This window comes from Tubulanus polymorphus, chromosome 12 (assembly GCF_964204645.1).
Source record: "Tubulanus polymorphus chromosome 12, tnTubPoly1.2, whole genome shotgun sequence".
NCBI classification, from domain to species: Eukaryota; Metazoa; Nemertea; class Palaeonemertea; order Tubulaniformes; family Tubulanidae; genus Tubulanus; species Tubulanus polymorphus.
The window spans coordinates 1,246,367-1,264,345 of NC_134036.1; positions in this window are offsets into that span (position 1 = coordinate 1,246,367).

Sequence of the window (17,979 nt, forward strand, 5' to 3'; positions counted from 1 at the left end):
TGCATGTAAATCAAGGTCACTCGATAATGATAATATCGATAGAATAGAAAGATGGAAAATTATGAAATATTGTTTTAAGATAAAATTCCGGACAAACCTGTGAGGTAAGGCTTAAAGGACAAGCTCATATTCATACTGATATTTTGAACACATATTTGATAACTATGATAACGTTGGGTTGGAGTCATCCCTTTAAGTAGCAAGTTTTTTTTTATAAGTGTGACTCGAGCCCTTAGGTATAGAACTTAACCAGCGACTTGTTGAATAGTATATTCAATATTTGTTTTTAACCCTGGGAAGCCCAAACCATCTTATAGGTCTCAGAAAAATATTTGCAGCTAGTGAATAATACATCAGCATGCCAGCTATCAGAATCTAGTGATTTTTCCAGCATCCTCTGACCTTGACCTACTTTTCCAGACTGGGTCATATATGACCCAGTGGGCTACAATGACATAAAATGTTTAAAAATATAAATCAAGCCAAAGTCTTAAATTAGATAAATCATCACTTTATTACAGCTCAATTTCTAACATGATACTCTTTGTAACAATTTCTGCGCTCATTGAAGCATAGGGGAATGTTACATTTTTCACATATGGTATCGGTCTTCAAACTGCAGATAGGGCAGCGACCCCGTTTTTCTGCTTTCTGTGGCCAATGGGCTAATTGATCGTATCTTCCATCTAAGCTAGGTTTGATGCGTACCATCTTCGCAGGTACAGGGGAAGGATCACCAGCAGTAGATGGCCGACCACGCTTCCTTCGCATTCCAACTTCAACTAAGCCATGTGCGATTTCTGCTTGAAACTGCCTAAGCCTGAGAATAGACTTTTCCGGTGTGTTATGCAATCTGGAGTCACGTTTATAAAGTAACCAGGCATTTATGACCGCAACACTGACAAAATGCCAGAATAAAATAGTATACCACCTACGGGTTCGAAACCTAAATTTACTGTGTGCTAAATAGGCATCTAAAATATCAACCCCTCCCATAAAAGAATTATATTCCTTCACAAGAAACGGCCTATTGACATCACGAAAATCATTCCTGGCTTTGTCCCACCTACGAGCTGCCTCAATAGGCTCAATACTGGAACAGGTTGTAATAAATGTTACAGACTTTGTGTCTTGCCAGCGTAGACACATCACTTTCTCAGTATTCTCCACACGAAAACTATGACTTCCACGCCCCTTCGCTTTCAATTCTTTCTCGGAAGGCAAAGGGCAATTGCCAAGTCTATTTGCCCTTGCTGTACCGGTGTAATAAAACCCAGAAGTCAGGAGTTTTGTAGCCAGTTGTACAGAGGAGAACAAATTATCTGCAAAAATTTTATATCCACAATTTTTTGACAAGGTTTCACACAGTTTCATCACAATGTTACCAGCTATACCGAGTTTCTGATCATAATCATCACCTTTCTCAGCGCCTTTCCCTTGATATACCTCAAAATCATAACAGAAACCACTGTTGTCACACCTACACCAGATTTTAAACCCCCAAGGGTGTGGTTTATTTTTGATATATTGCCTCATACCACTGAACTTGCCCTTATAGGGCACCATTTGCTCATCAATCGATAGCTGCTGGGGAGGAGTAACCAGACGGCAACGATCCCTAAACATATTTATCAATGGACGAAGCTTCCACAGCTTGTCCTTCTTATCATCATCGCACACGGCATTGTTATCTACAAAGTGAATATATGCAATCAAATTTAAAAACCGATTCCTGGGCATAACATCGGACACTTGGGGATAACGGATGTAGGTGTCCCAGTACATACGGACACTGTTCATTTGAACTAAGCCCATACGCATATAAATCCCAAGTAAAAGTTCGATTTCCTTCTCATTAGATACATCTACCAGCTCCTATTTTCTGAGAGCTATACAAGTTTGTATTGTCTACAATCAATTTTATCATGTCCGAAGTGAAAAAGCGACGAAAATACTCTAACGGAGTTTCAGTTACTCCTGTTGGATCTGTCGGTTCAATATTTGTCCCAGTAAAGTTCACAACAGGTACAACAAAATTAGACTTTGACCAAATATACCGCCGATTTATACCCTGACCAACGCCAGCCATCTGAGCCAATGGAATGTCATCATCAGAATCAAAGCCTTCACTTTCATTTTCATCGCCTGGAAATTCATCGTCATCGCTTTGTTGTGAAGCAGCAGGTTGCATGTCTTCATCGTTGTAATCATCGGGGTCTGGGAATTCATCATCATCATCATCATCACTCTGTTCATCATCCCCAATATCACTGTCATCCGCTGTAACCGCATCAATTATTTGGTTCAGACTCATACATTTACGAGGACGTTCCATTGTATTTGATGTCGATGACAATGGATGTCAGAATCTGAAAAATAAGATCAGTAATTTAATCATAAATGTTCTCTGATAATGCTGAAATTCATTTAAGTTAGATGATTTATTGATACAAACCCTTGGAAGAAAATCGTGAATAAATTTATAAAAATTTTTATTTTCATATCACCATGACTAAGGTTGACATTTCATCCCAGTGGGTCACATATGACCCCACCAAAAAGCACCGGTTTGTTTGAACACACGGATATGTAAATCAGAACTGTCACTGTTGCTAGACATTCTTTATAATTTATTTTTTCGAATTATCACTTGTAAATAAGCTTTACATACCTTATTTGAGTATAAATTGTCGAACACAAACTGGCCTGACCATCCAATTTTCAATTCATGGGCGCAGCCATTTTGTAATGAACAAAGTTGTTACAAGATGTCGCCACAATCTTGTTACCATTGGGTCATATGTGGAACATCGGGTTGTAGGTTCAGTAAAAATAGTAAAATGAATGGAAAATTAACATCTCAAGTTCCCAGGGGTACCCAAATGAGGTGGGTCACATGTGACCCACAGGGCTACCCAGGGTTAAAGAATTCCCGAACGTTGCTATCGAGCAACTTGCGAAATATCCATAACGACATGATTAGTTGATAGATAAAAAAGTGTTGTTGGTGTGATTGTTGGCGGGAGGCGTTAGTTAGGTGGGCTCTATCTGACAAATCCGTTTGACACGACTCTGCTGATGGATGAGGCTTCCTCCTTTAGCGGGAGACAAAAGTTCAGAGAGACAAATTGTGATTAGATGTCAGGTCTAAACTAAATGTACAGTAAAAGTAGTTTATAATGCTCCCGTGGGGGCCAATGGAAAATTTGGTAGCGTTATAAAGAATGGTATTTTCGAATTTGAGATTGAGCAATTTTTTGTGTGAAAAATGTTGGCATTAAGAAAACAGCGGCATTAAACAGGATGGCCGCGTTATAATGGATCTGACTGCATAGTCCGCTAGATGGCGGATGTGAATATCGTACACGTATATTCTTCTGATTGTGACATTTTGCTATCTGTTGTAAACCCAATAAAATCCGCTAGATGGCGGATGTGCATATCGTACACGAGTCTACCATTTATAAAAAAATAATTAAGCCAATTCGAAAATTGTTATTGGAGAAGAAGACTCTGGCCAAGTGCTCAAAAGTTGGTTAAAGATAACCGGCCGTTAAATACCATAGTAAAAATGAGATTTCAATTGATACCATATCGACTATCCACTTGTTAACTCCAACCAACTTTTGACCAACCGGCCCCTGTAATTTCACGTAGCATAGAAAACAGAAACTCGATCTAGAATGACAGGAGCAAGAGTTAAAGTTCGTTTATCAGAGTCAAATACCCTTTTTTCATTGGTCCCAACAGTCAAATTATAAAAGGACAACCATTCGATGTCGGCGCTGTGACAATGTATAGAAAATCCCATACTGATATAACGCCAAGGTGAAGTCTAAAAATTTACTTTCTAATAATTCATTGATTCGTCGTTTCGACTATAACCTAATAGTCATCTTCCTTAGGAATGTTGTGATTTGAATGTACAACAGCTGCTCAAAACTCGGTTCTTAAAAAGTAGTCTTAATCATAGGGTTTGTCATAAGCTGTTAGAATAGCTTTATAACTAAGATGGACTATTCTTAAGTCTAAGTCATGACATTAGAACCGGGCCCCAGATGGTTTACTTTAACCATATCCTCAGGAATGTAGAATCGATAGATTATTAGCTTTGAGGAAACTTTTCGGAATTCATCTTCCTCATTTTTATAGAACGTCTCTACATATATCGTCAGAACACAGACACCAATAGTTTTCAAGAATACTCGTGCTGTAAGATTTTTAACATTATTTTCAGTAGAGCCGTAATCTCTATTCTAAACGACATTTATTGTGAACAGACAAATATAAAGATAATTCCTGAGAGACCTGATTTTCATCGCTAGTTTGGCGCTTATACTACGTCTGCGCTGGCTGGGGATATAACTATTACTATTTGATTAAGGAGAATTCGCGAAATTAAACCCGCGTCACGATTTCAAGTCGTTATTTTCCCAATCAGTGTCGGTGGCGTCACCTATTGCGTAAATACGCGGAAGGAAAGCAGACGATAAATTCAGTTTTATCTTCCTCGAGATAAAGAGCTGATATGTTTTTATCCCGTGTATTTGACGAGGAGTCGTTAAAGGGGAGAGGGGAAAGGGAGGAGGGCGGTTGGGTGTTGAGAGGGTAGCTCGACAAGATTTATCGGTTTATTAATGGATATGACTTTTTCCTACGACACGAACTTTGGATGATTCTGCCATGAATTGATCTACATTTTTTTTTCAGCAAAGTGAATTTTCAGTTTCGTTTTTTCGTTTCCTTGTTCGAATTTGCAGACATCAATCCGTAGTTGTGTAGTTTCTCTGTGATGGGGAGAGAGAATAAGGTGACTTGTAGATTTCTGATATCTGCTGATATGCGAACCCACTAATATGATGCTGTTTGGGCTAGAATATAATTGATACCTTGTTTTTCGTAATCGGTCGGGTCGTTTTTGTAAACTGCGGTGAAATTTGTAATCGGTTAATTTCTATAACTGCTGGGTCTGTTATTGTTAGCTTGATCATGATTTAAATCCGTTGACCCGACCCTGTACATTACTCTTTTTGATATATCATGATCAATCTAACAATTACAGAACCAACAGTTATAGAAATTAACTGATTATAAATTTTATTGCACTTTACGAAAGTGACCCGGCCGATAAGGAGAATCAAGGTAATCATCTTATTCTAGTTTAATAAGCTATTTAAACGTAAACAGTATTGTGGTTTAACCAATCGAAACCTGAACCTTCTAGATTTTGATAAAGTTCTTATCCTGAACACAAAAATAAAAACCAAATCCTCTTTTATTTATATTTAGAGTAGAACAGTAAACTTGAATTTTTATTGATCCAAAAATAAACAATAAATATCTCTTTTTTTGAAAAATAATTTTCTTTCATTATTAAAAACGTCAACATGTATTTTATATTTTTGTATATTATTATTTTATATTAAAAAAATTGTGTTATCACAGATTTTAACTTTTAACTAGAAATATTACTTTGTCTATTTACAAAATCACAGAATATATTCGGATCTATCTTGGATCATGTTTCCAATCCTAATCGTTTATTGCATTTCATTTAAGTAGGCTCGTGATAATTAAGACCCAGATTTTGTGCATCTAAATGAGAATTTCTAAAAATTGACCCTGGAATATGATAGTTAAAAACAAAAACTATCTTGATTCCAAGTTTAGCCAAACTATTGTCAACCGTATCTCAGTATGTCGGTTATAGATAACATTAAAACATTCAAAAAATATCACAGAATATTTCGGGTTCAGATCTCATAAACTAGGCACTAATTCTAATCCCAGAGATATTTGCTTCCATGGTAATTAGCTTTAGTGTAAGGTTATATTTATACCTAGTTTACGGAAATTTCACCCTCAGCAGTTTTTCTAAAAAAAGAAATTAAGTTAAACGAAAATATATAAAATTCATATCTTAAATTACAACAACGAAATGCAACCGAAAGTGCATTGATATCCGATTTCCGAACGCCACTTGAAACCGCCGCCATTTTTTGTTTTCACCGCCGCGACGGTTACTACCGGTCGTTATTGTTGCGTCGGTAACTGTATCACTATACGGTAACGAAAGTTTATATCGAAAGTGTTTCTGGATTAAGAAGTCGTGCTGCGAATCGTTTTTACACTCCTCGATAGGAGACGACTTCTTAGAAAATGTAAGATGACCGAGTTTGCGCGCCCAATGTCCGTTTTGTGGTTTGTGTCTTTGTCGAGGCAAAATTTCATGTCTAAGGTCAAGTGCTCGATCAAATTAAGATCTAATTTCTTATATCGAAGATCTTTTGTTTCGGAAAACTTTCCCACGACAATTCGTTCAGACAGTTGAAATCGTAAATGTTATATCGTATGTCTCTCAGTCCGTAGATCTTAAGTCCGATATAGATCAAATCGTAGTTCGAATATCTTATATGCTTATGGCACGATATTCGAGATTCGAGGTCTCCGAAGCGTTCTCCTTGGGAGAATTAATGAAGTTTTTGACTAATATTTCACAAATTCGTATCGACTGCTGAAGTAGGAGGTGTCTCGCCCCCCAAGTTAACACCGCCACCTGCACTGACACCGCCACCTGCACTGACACCGCCACCTGCACTGACACTGGCGCCCAAGTTGACACTGCCGCCTGCAGAGCCGCCTTGTTGTTTTTTCTTGAAAATAGCCTTCAATTTATCGCTCAATTTAGACCCTGTGCTCGAGTTCGACCCACGACGTTCTGAATCCTGAAATAAATACCGAAATAATGAAACAAATTTAGAACTAGGCAAAATTTCAAAAACAATACCGAAATTACTCAAAATGATAAAAAATAATATTGAAATGACAATTCTAAAAAATCTTTCGAAATAAATTGACGGTTGATAAAGTTTTTTTTTTCAAAATTAAATCAACACGCAAAAGTCGATTGTGTGGAGTGGGTGTAATTGGCTTTACCTCGTTAAATAGATCAGAGACACCTGGCGGACTCAACGTGAACCCTTCCGTCACCGAACTCGATCTCCGTACGGCTGTGTTACTCTCGGTCTCGGTCACCGTCGCTGTCTTCCCATCATCAGCGCCACCTAGGCGGCCATCTTGTTCTGTATCGATTCCGATCCCTTCTGGTATAGAAATCGATCGATTCACTCCGGGTATTCCCAGTTTATACGTTTTCGAGCGATGTTTATTTTTTCCCACCGTCGAGGTAGCCGAGAGCGAAGCCCCGGCCTCTAATCCGTCGACCATCGATTTCGACCTCTTGATTTTCATCCCTTTTAACTTAGCGATTAACCCCCCTCGATGTTTCCTGCCTTTTCCCGCTGATATTCCGTCCATCATTGACTGTGATCGGTTGATATGGACGCCTTTGTTGCCTTCAGTATCCAGGGTAACGGCTCCGCCGAGGAAGCTTCCCCCAGCGGCGCCACCTATTGGTATATCATCGACAAGCGATTGGGACCGGTTTAAATGTATGCCCTTCACTTTTTTGAATATGTTTGGTTTTTTCGACGTGTTCGAGGGAATATCGTCCGGACTAGTACCACCGCTGGTGCTGCCATCTGTCAGCGGTGATTGAGGACGCTTCGTTTTCGAACCCTTGATTTTGGCCATTAGGGCGGCGCCACCGGTGCGTTTTTTGCTCGGTTTCAATTTTAAGTCTGGTGTGGATATCGACACGTCTTGCCCGGATAACTTATCGATTTTCGACCCTTGTTGAAGGTCTGTAGGCGACTGTGTCGAAACCGCAAATTTCGGTAACTTGACGTCGCCATGGAGATCATGGCTCGTCAGATTATCGTCGTTCTCTCTATCGCCGTCAGATGTCGCTGTATTACCCTTCACTTTAAATAGCTTTTTCGTTTCGAGCTTGAAATCGTGAAACTTTTCTTTAAATCCCTTTTTCTTCTTCCTACGTTTTTTGTTACTGCTACTCGCCGCTGGGGCGGCGTCCATGTCGATAGCACATGCGCCACCAACCGGATTGGCCCAGTTCTGAGCGTATCTATCTTTTAAATCAGCGTTCAAATCCGTTGGACCGTTCAGCGTAGCGTCGTTTACACCAGCACTGGCAGTTAAACCGAGGTTAACTCCAACTCCTGGTGTTTCTTTCACTGTCAGGTTATCGCCGCTGTTCTCGCTGCTGACGATACTATCAGCGTCCAGATCGGTCGTTTGTATTCCGGAGAACTTATTCTTTAGTACCGTCTTCAGATCCAAGGAGGCGCCACCGTCAGCACCACCGACACCGGCGGCGGTTTTCAATTTTCCGAACGGATTTTCGAAAAACCATTTTTCGTTTTTGATCACGGTGTTGACCGAGTCCGAGTCCTCGGCCGTATCGCTGCCGTTGTCCGGGTAGATTTCCAGTTGAGCCCGTTCCTCTTCGAATTCACCGTTCGAATCGTCGTCCAGTAAATTCGTCATGCTCTCCGACAGGCGAGATTTATCGTCGATTTGCTCCTCCAGTGATTTCTCCATCGTCACCTCTCCTGCGCCTCCTGTCTTCAGTTTGATATCCGCGGTCAGAGCTTTCAATCCGTCCCGGAAGAAAGTCTTCGTCGTGTCCAGTTTGTCGCTGATTCCTTTCATTTTGTCTTTTAGCGCGAAAGTTTTGTCGCCACCGTCGACACTTTCAAATTCCAGCTCGTCAACGTCTTTGATTGTTGCCGTTTTCAATTGTGGAACAGCAACATTTGGGGATTTGACATCGCTATCAACTGTTCCCACATCTGGAGTTTTCAAATTAACTTTTCCCAACTCTGGAAGTTTCACGCCGATTTTTCCTAAATCTGGTTTTCTGACATCTACTTTTCTCGAATCAGCTTTTGCGAATTTTGGCAACTTAACATCAACATTTCCCAATGCTGGGTCGACTCCTGCAATGTCCGGCTCACCGATAACGGAATCAGTAACATCTAATCCGTCGATACTAGTGTCAACGTCCATTTCTACATTACTCGGCACCGTGCCAACTTGAATTCGTGGAGTTTCGAGATTTGGAAGGCCTTTGGTTTCCAGATCCCCAATATCGCTGTTTATATTCAGATTATCGCCTGCGCTTAGTTCAAACGGCAATTCTAACTCCATTCGAGCGATTTCCGGTGCTGGGCATGTGACCTTCGCCTTTTCGGTCACATCCAGTTTAGATTCAAACTGATCTCCAGCTCGCGTCGATTCCAACATTTGCAAGGCGTCTACCGAAGCCGGTAGTTTCAGATCCTCTTCGCTAGGTGTCGCCACAGCCTTGACCATACTGAATCGATCAACCATACGACCCCAGATCGTCTGCGTGTCTCTGGAAGGTGATTTCGCCCGGATTTGTTCCGTTGCCTCCACCGTTTCGGGAGTTATTTCTCCCATGTCGTCGAAAGTCGGATCGTTATCGGATAACCTTCTCAGACGATCGTTCAGTTTGTTTTTCCACGAGACTAGCGATTCGTTTTTATCCCGATTGTTGACTCGCAGGTCGAACTTACCGCCAGTAGCGCCATCTACACCGATGTAACCGGTGGCGGCGCGTGGTGGCTGAATATTTAGGAATCCGGAACTTTGCGTGAAATCTTCCTCATCGTCTCCGAACACGTTATCAGATATATCTATCTCAGGTGGTGATATGATCGAGTCGAATTTTCCGACATTTTCGAAATTCATATCGTCATCAGTTTCAATATTGATGTTTGGAATATTTTCTGTAATCGATTTCGAGTTAGCTCGTAGATCAAGTTCCCCGCTTGGTATTTGGACATCAGGAGGGATAATATCTTTCCCCAATCCTGTAGTAGTTCTGAGATCCAGTTTCCCAAAACTGGGAACTTGGACACCAGGTTGGATATTGTCTGTACCAAATCCTGAAGTTGCTCCGAGATCCAGTTTACCACTGGGAACTTGGACACCAGGTGGGATAATGTCTGTACCCAAACCTGAAGTTGCTCCGAGATCCAGTTTACCAAAACTGGGAACTTGGACACCAGGTGGGATATTGTCTGTACCAAATCCTGTAGTTGCTCTGAGATCCAGTTTACCACTGGGAACTTGGACACCAGGTGGGATATTGTCTGTACCCAAACTTGATGTTGCTCTGAGATCCAGTTTACCACTGGAAACTTGGACACCAGGTGGGATAATGTCTGTACCCAAACTTGAAGCTGCTCTGGGATCCAGTTTACCACTGGAAACTTGGACATCAGGTGGGATATTGTCTGTACCAAATCCTGAAGTTGCTCTGAGATCCAGTTTACCACTGGGAACTTGGACACCAGGTGGGATATCGTCTGTACCCAAACTTGAAGTTGTTCTGGGATCCAGTTTACCACTGGGAACTTGGACACCAGGTGGGATATTGTCTGTACCAAATCCTGAAGTTGCTCTGAGATCCAGTTTACCACTGGGAACTTGGACACCAGGTGGGATATTGTCTGTACCCAAACCTGTAGTTGCTCTGAGATCCAGTTTACCACTGGGAACTTGGACACCAGGTGGGATAATGTCTTTCCCCAATCCTGTAGTAGTTCTGAGATCCAGTTTACCAAAACTGGGAACTTGGACACCAGGTGGGATATTGTCTGTACCCAAACTTGAAGTTGCTCTGGGATCCAGTTTACCACTGGGAACTTGGACATCAGGTGAGATGATGGCTGTACCCATTCCTGATGTAGCCCTGAGGTCTAGTTTACCAACAGGAAATTCGCCAACTTCCCCAGACACATTAACATCGGGTATTTCCACATTTCCGAATATGTCTCCTATGTCAGTGTTCATCGTCCCACTCGGAAAATCGATTCCAAAACCTTTTGAAATAACATTCTTGGCTTTATCTTGTATCTTGTTGTTCGCAGCAATTCCTGCATTGCCATCGGTTCCTGGTAAACTAACGTTTAGCGCAACACTGTTCAATTTGCCCGGCTCATCAACATCCGACCTGCTGTCCGATCCGTCGTCCAGATCTGAACTCTTATTCCCTCGTTTCTGCTTACGGTGCCTTCTCGGGGACAAACCTTTGAAGCCGCCTTTTAGTTTATCAATGAAACCAGTCTTTTTCGTGAAACTCGCATCCATCGTGTCATTAGCGACGTCTGGTGACTGGATTTGTAACGAAGGCACGTCAGCCGTACCGTCAATGTTTACGTTAGGTGTTCGGACGTCAAGGGAAGGTGCATCGGCATCGAACGAAATGATATTGTTGTCACCAGATATTTTGATACTTTTTTGGGGAACATTTGGCCTAACGTTAGCTAGCCCATCATCCAATCCACCACATAAATCGATGTTGTCTGACATACTGGTTTGACTTAGTCGGATGTCCTCTATATCAAAGAACTGATTAGCGTCGACTGAACCTGTAATTTTATCAGGTATATTCATGTCGACTGTCTGATTAGGGTTGGTCGTATCGATGTCGGCTTCCACGTCAATCCCAAGAGAGTGTCGGCCTATGTCAGGTAGTCCTACCTGTGGCATCTTTGTTGGAGCATTAGGAGTTTGAAAGTTATCGGATGATTCGATTGCCACCGCTTTCAATTCACCAGGACCCCCCACGTAGAAAGCTTCTACAGAGTTCATCGGTTTGGCGTCCAGGTTCGCCGCATCTGGCAGGTTTACGTCGGCGAGTTGGTTTTGTAACTTTGTCTGTTTAGCACTGACGCCAACAGCTGGAGTATCCACATCATCAGCTCCCTCTATTGCAGCCATTCTCAATTCACCATGGCCTCCTACGTAAAACGCTTCGGCAGGATTCATCGGTTTAGCTTCCATTTGAGCAGCATGTTGCGGATTCGGATCCACGAGATGTTTTTGTAACTCTGCATTTCTAACATCGATTTCTACATTAGGAGCATCAAAACCGACAGAGGCACCAACTGGCGGGGAATCCTTGTCATTATTTTTGTTCCACTCGTCCTCGAATTTCGATATCGTTCGATCTTTGAAATCTTTGATCTTATCCAGAAATCCCAACTTTTTCGAACCGCCGCCGCTAGACGTCACTGCAGCCGTGTTCGCCGGGACATCCACGGCGGGGATTTCGACTTTAGGAGTACTGGTACGCGGGAATCCAGCATCGGGAAAATCGGCACTAACGGGTGAACTGTTAGCGAGTACGTTCTGTTCGAAGTCGATACGTTCGGAGAATCCGGAGTCTCTCATCTGCTCGACGTCATCGTCCAAATTTCCAGAATCGTCTAAATTCACTTTGACCTTTCGACCTCGTACGTCATCAGACCCGTCAATTTTTAATTTAGGAAACGCCATTTTAACTTTATCAACGTCATCAGGATCGAAGTCGCCGACAACATTCACATCAGGTGAACTCATCACTGAATCTGGTCCGGTCTGTTTTCCGTATTCCGTAGAATCCGGGCCGACCTGTATTCCGTATTCGGCCTCCAACGACGCCTGGTATTCGCCTAGAAGTTTCTCATCGTCACTTGCATCATCCTTTCCTTCATCCTTTTCCGTCGACCATCTCGGCATCCGGGAAGTTATGCTGTCCAAATTTCTTTGAAATGCGGCCGGAATTCCGGAGATTCCCGAGCGATTCGTGTTGACGTCGGCAATTTCCGGTAACGAACTGAAGTTCTGAGCCACCTCAACACGTCTGCTGGCCGCGAGTCCGCCGGTATCTCCCCGTAGATTTAAACCCACTCCGCTCACGTCGCTTTCCACTGAATACGTACCGAAATGATCCTCAACGTCGACCGACCCGACATCAGGTGTGGTCGGCACCTCGTTATCGGTGTCTGAGTAACCCGATACATCATCGACGCCGTTTAGAACACCATCGTCTGCGCATGCTTGGAAAATGTTTTCCATGGCGACGGCCTTTTTCACGAGCCCTGTAAAAAAACAAGCAACGACCGTTTTAGGAAGTGTAGTTCACTGATTGCAAGCCGCCCTTTAGAAAATGAATTTTGAACAATCTTTTTTCTTGAAAATTGAAACTAGATCAAGCGTTGACATTGTATTTGGTGTATGGGGCGCCCCCTTATGGTGTAATTCGTAAGCACGTTTGTTAAGGAATACATACTTGGTCGTTCGTGGTCTTTGTCCTCGTCGCATTCCGAATCGGAAGTTCCCACGTAGTTGTTATCGTCGTATCGCGAATCTATGTCCGGTGCCGATTCCGTGGCCGCACCCGAGTTTTTGCGGACCATTTCCTCGAAAACCTCTTCATCATCGTCAACACCATCGATTTCGCTATCGGTTACAAACTCCGGCAATTCGATATCGTCATCATCATCTTCATCATACGAGAAATCGTCGAACGTAATCGAGTAGTCTCCGTCGTCGTCGCCAGATGTCACTGCTTCCAGCGTATCGTCGTCCGATTGGTCGAACGCAGGTTGACCCAATTCTAATTGGTTCACGGTTTCTAAATTGATCACGTGTTCGCCGTCTGCGTCGCTGACTGTGATGTTCAGAAAATCGTCGTCATTCGGATCAACCTCTGCTGTTGTTTGTATCTTCTGCTGTTGTTGCTGTTCAGTTGTCTGAACGTCGTCTTTACTGAATAGACCTGTGTCGAATATCAAATATTCGATCATTTCATACGTGTAAATCGTTAGATTTTCGAATTTCGTCTAATGCCATAAGACTTTCGACATAACTTTTCATCATTCATAATTTTGGAGATTTCTAAGTTTTGTTCAAATAATTTAAGGAATCCAAATTTAGATAAATTTTTCATTAAAATTTTTGAAATTTGAAATCAACTGCTTCTCCTTTTTTTTACCTTTGAATTTTCCGAACAGACCGATGTCGCTATTGTTCCGTGTTAGCGTCGGCTCAGATTGGGCTGTCGTCGTTGCCGGGGTTACTTCGATTAGCGACCTTCTTTTCTCATTGTTGGACGACGTTTCCGGGAACTTGGGAATTTTCAGATCCACGTCGGTTTTCAGGTCTTCGTTTGAATCTTTGAAGCGAAAAATTCCTGGAAAAGAATCGTATGAAATTCAATAATCTAGAAAATTCGTTGCTTGGAAAACAATTTACTTCAGCTTTGGATTTATTTCATTAAATTTTTTGTATGGCGAATTGAGAATGAGCTAAGACTGTTTAACATATTGGTATCGAATCAATAGGACTAGGCTTAGTTTGGTCTTGTGATTGAGGGTGGTCGCAACTGGTGTTTTAGCACTGGATGTAATATGCTTAGCCTGGTCGGGTTATCAGGCCCAACTTTGAAGTTTGCTTCACCATCTGGGTCTATATCAACAAACCTAATAAATAATCTGACGAAAAAAATTGGCCCATTTCGTCCTCTAAAGTAAGATGATATTCTACCTTTAAACTTGTCGAAAATTCCAACTTCGTCATCGCTATTAGCATCAGTGGCGACACCTGGTTGTATTTCGCTGAAGCTCGAATAACGTGTTCTATCAGTTGCTGCGTCCGGTGTTGCAGTTGCTATAGTTTCACGCTTATCCATCCCCACAGCATCCGTATCATCCTCAGTAACCACTGTAACATCCACCTCAGCTGCCAGAGTTGGTTTGTTAGTTTTATCGACGATATTGATTGGTTGTTTCTCGTCCACGTTGTTTTTATCGTCTGTCGCGTTTTTCAGCAGTTGTTTGTTTGAAAGTCCGGTAAAATTAAAAAATCGATCAATTAAATCTGGATCTTTGCCCCCCTCAACGTTCTCCTCATTTTTATCGTCATTATTATCCGTCACTACGGCAACAACGTTATCGGTATTGTTGATAACGCTGTTGCCGGTTGACCTCTCTCTTCCACCGCTTCTGATTGCTAGGTCCATCGGTTCCAGCTTCCCAATCTCTTGCGGCTGCTTAGCAACGCCGTCTGGTTGCTGGGCAACCTCTTTCGGATTCGCAGCAACCGTATCTGGCTGTTTGACAACCTCTTGTGGTTGCTTAGGGACCTCTTGCTCTTTGTTGCCACCGAATACCCCTCGTAACCGGTTGAATAGCCCGCCAGATGGCGCTGCTGCTGCTGCTGACGATTCGGGCAGCTTGCCTTCGATGGATATTTCTGGCTTCTCGTATTCGATTCCGACATCGATTCGCTTCGGGCATTCCTCGCTTGCCGGTGCTGGTTTCGATGGTAGCGACGCCTGTTGGATGATAACGTCGTCCTGGTTCGGCTTCTGGTCTCGCGATTTCTTGAAAATGTTCGGAATGATTTTAAAGATGGCGCCCTCCTCCTCGTCGTCGTCGTCATGGTGATGATCATTGTCAGTGTTTTTGTAAGTGGGGAAAACCGAAAAGGTTTTGTCCATTGTCCTGAAAATATAGAATATGGAAAACGAAATTTTACTGAAAGTTTTTGAATTCAATGGCCGTGGAAAAACACGAAATGATGGCGGTTTCATCAGAAAAAATGGCTTCTCCCGTGTATATCCCCCAATGACGCAATCAAACTGTCGCTTTCTAAAATATCCAAATTATTTTCGTGAACTGTTTCCGACTGTTTCGACCTAACTTAGCCGTCGCTGGTTCTTTACAAATCGTCGAATAATCTTTCAAATACTTTTTCAAAATAGAGAATGACAATATAGATTGTAATGACGTAGTTAATGATGCCATATTTTTCACACAAAAGAAGTAAATACCCGTAATTAAGTTTTTTACGTATGTTATGTGAAGTTTATTTACTTACGGCGTTCACCACTCTCGGAATATTTATAAGCGTCGTATTCGCGTACTGTGTATGCCTTACATTATTACGAATAAGATAATTCGGAATTTTGAACGTGGCTCGATTTCATTCAAGCATTTAAAACTCGCTTTATGTGTATATAGTACTATTATCTAAATACCTCCTAAATTACCCTGGTCGCTCTTCGGGCCGCGCGCGCGGCTTTTCGTTTGTCTAAACAAATTTCGGCAAGCAGCGGATTAGCGCGGATTATTGTTAATCCGTCGACTGTGAACGGGATTAAAGTACTCGTCGTTGGATTAACGTTGTAACGCATTCCGACGACGGGCACTCCTTAATTACTGGGATTATTGAACGATTAGTGATTATAACGTTTTTATAGACGCTTTCACGGAATATGGCCGCCTCCATAAACCCCCCTAACTCAATTGAAAATAAATTGAGTTGAACCCGGGTTGTAGTTAATCTAAAAAGTAATCTAGGAATTAACCCTCTTGTAAAAAGATAATTGGCGTTATTTCACAAATCGTGTGTCCAGTAAGTCGGGGCCATCGTGAAATTAATCGTATCGGGATGTTTGTTGAATTCAGTTGGTTTTAAGCATTAAGAGGAGAGTGGTCCAGTTTTATATAACTGCCACCCAGCCGTTCACAGTTCAATGAATTATGTAAAATGTAAATGACCCCAAATCTTAAGGTGAACACCACTCTTCAGTTGTACGCAGTTTAAAGAATTGTATTAAGACAATTTTTGAATGGCCCTTGGCGTGGTCAGCACTGGTCAGTTCTTAGAAAGTCACTCAGTCAGCCCGTCAGTCAGTCAGCCAAATCCAGGTCTCCATAAACCCAGGGTTCGACCGGACCCATTATACGGGTCAGTTCACACGCCGATTTTATAAGAAGTCGCTTGTATAATAGTTTTTCCTTGGAATCGATTCTAAGGCTCTGATCCGTGAAAAAAAGTAGTTTTAGTTTTAGTCGAGTCGGTCGATCTTTGTGCCTCGGCGCAGAAAAGTTAAAAAAGCCCCTGAAGGTCCGTGTTTCGGTTTTCTGGCAAACAAACAACAAGTTCACATGTACCGCAGGTGTTTCCAAGTAAAACCAGCCCTTAGTGGAGTAGGCGATGGCAATCGTGATGGACAGTTCCTCTGTTAGAATAGATGACTCTTTGAGCTTTCAACAGTATAAAGACGATGTTCAGATATGTTACATATTATGTTATATTTCTCAGTGTTTCTGCCATAAACCAGTAAGACCAACTCTTAGTTAAGAGTGGTGACGAATGGCAAACGTGAGGCAGAGTTCCTTTGTTAAAATAGATGACTATTTGAGCATTCAACAGTATAAAGACGATGTTTAGACGTCTGGTCATTCTCAATACCGTCGTGGTCTTATGAATATCCATAAACTCAAAACCATTGTCATAATCTACTTTTTTAAAACGCAGAAAAATCATAAACCATTGTTGCTACATTGAGCGAGGGATGTGGGCAAGTGGTTCCTGGTGCCAGTTGCACAGTCGTGACTTAAGTCCAAAAGTGGTCTTAAATCTTAAGACTGGTCTTAAGTTGTTAGATTGGCTATAGAACGAAGTTGGTCTTAAACTGGTCTTAAATCTAAGTCATGACTATGCAACCGGCCCCAGGGGATAACTCTGGGAAGCCAGGTCGTGGGCTTGAACCCCTTACGTTACCGTAGTGACCCCAGGCAAGACAATCATCCTCATTGCCTCTCTTCGCCCAGAAGGTACCCGGTCCGATAGATTACTTCTGAGCGCCTAGAAGCTGCACGGATGTTCCTGATGAATGATGGTTATGGGCGGGGCGTAATAATACTAATTTTATTGGAAAGTGTTGTTGTACATTGTAGCACTGTGTAAAGGATACTATAAAAATTATACCATAGAGATATCAAACCAAAACAAATTTGAGTTTTATAATTTTGGAAAACAATTGAAATTTGTACTATTTTTCGGGTCCAGAAATTTTGTTGGACCATAAAGATCATAGATGTTGAGAAGAGTTCCTCTAGGTCCTTGGGCTCCAGGGCCCAGACCAAAATCGAGAAATCAATATCTGAATATCCTTTTGGCACGAAAGATCCAAAACGCAGTGCGTATTTATAACGCTAGGTGGAGCCACACGCGCGCGTATGCGTCGTCGACAGAAGACGGCGATAAGAAAATTATTCAGATTCTATCGTTTGCGAAAAGGAAAATTAATTTCGCTGAAAATTTCTCGCTTCACTGATACACGTCACATTCAATCTCGTGTTGCTATTAGTAATAATATCGGTAATAAATGCAAATTCTGATTGCACAGATGGAGTAGACGAGAGGTGGACGGAGGGAGGGATAGAGTCTAATTTCAATTTCAAGTCGTCGTTT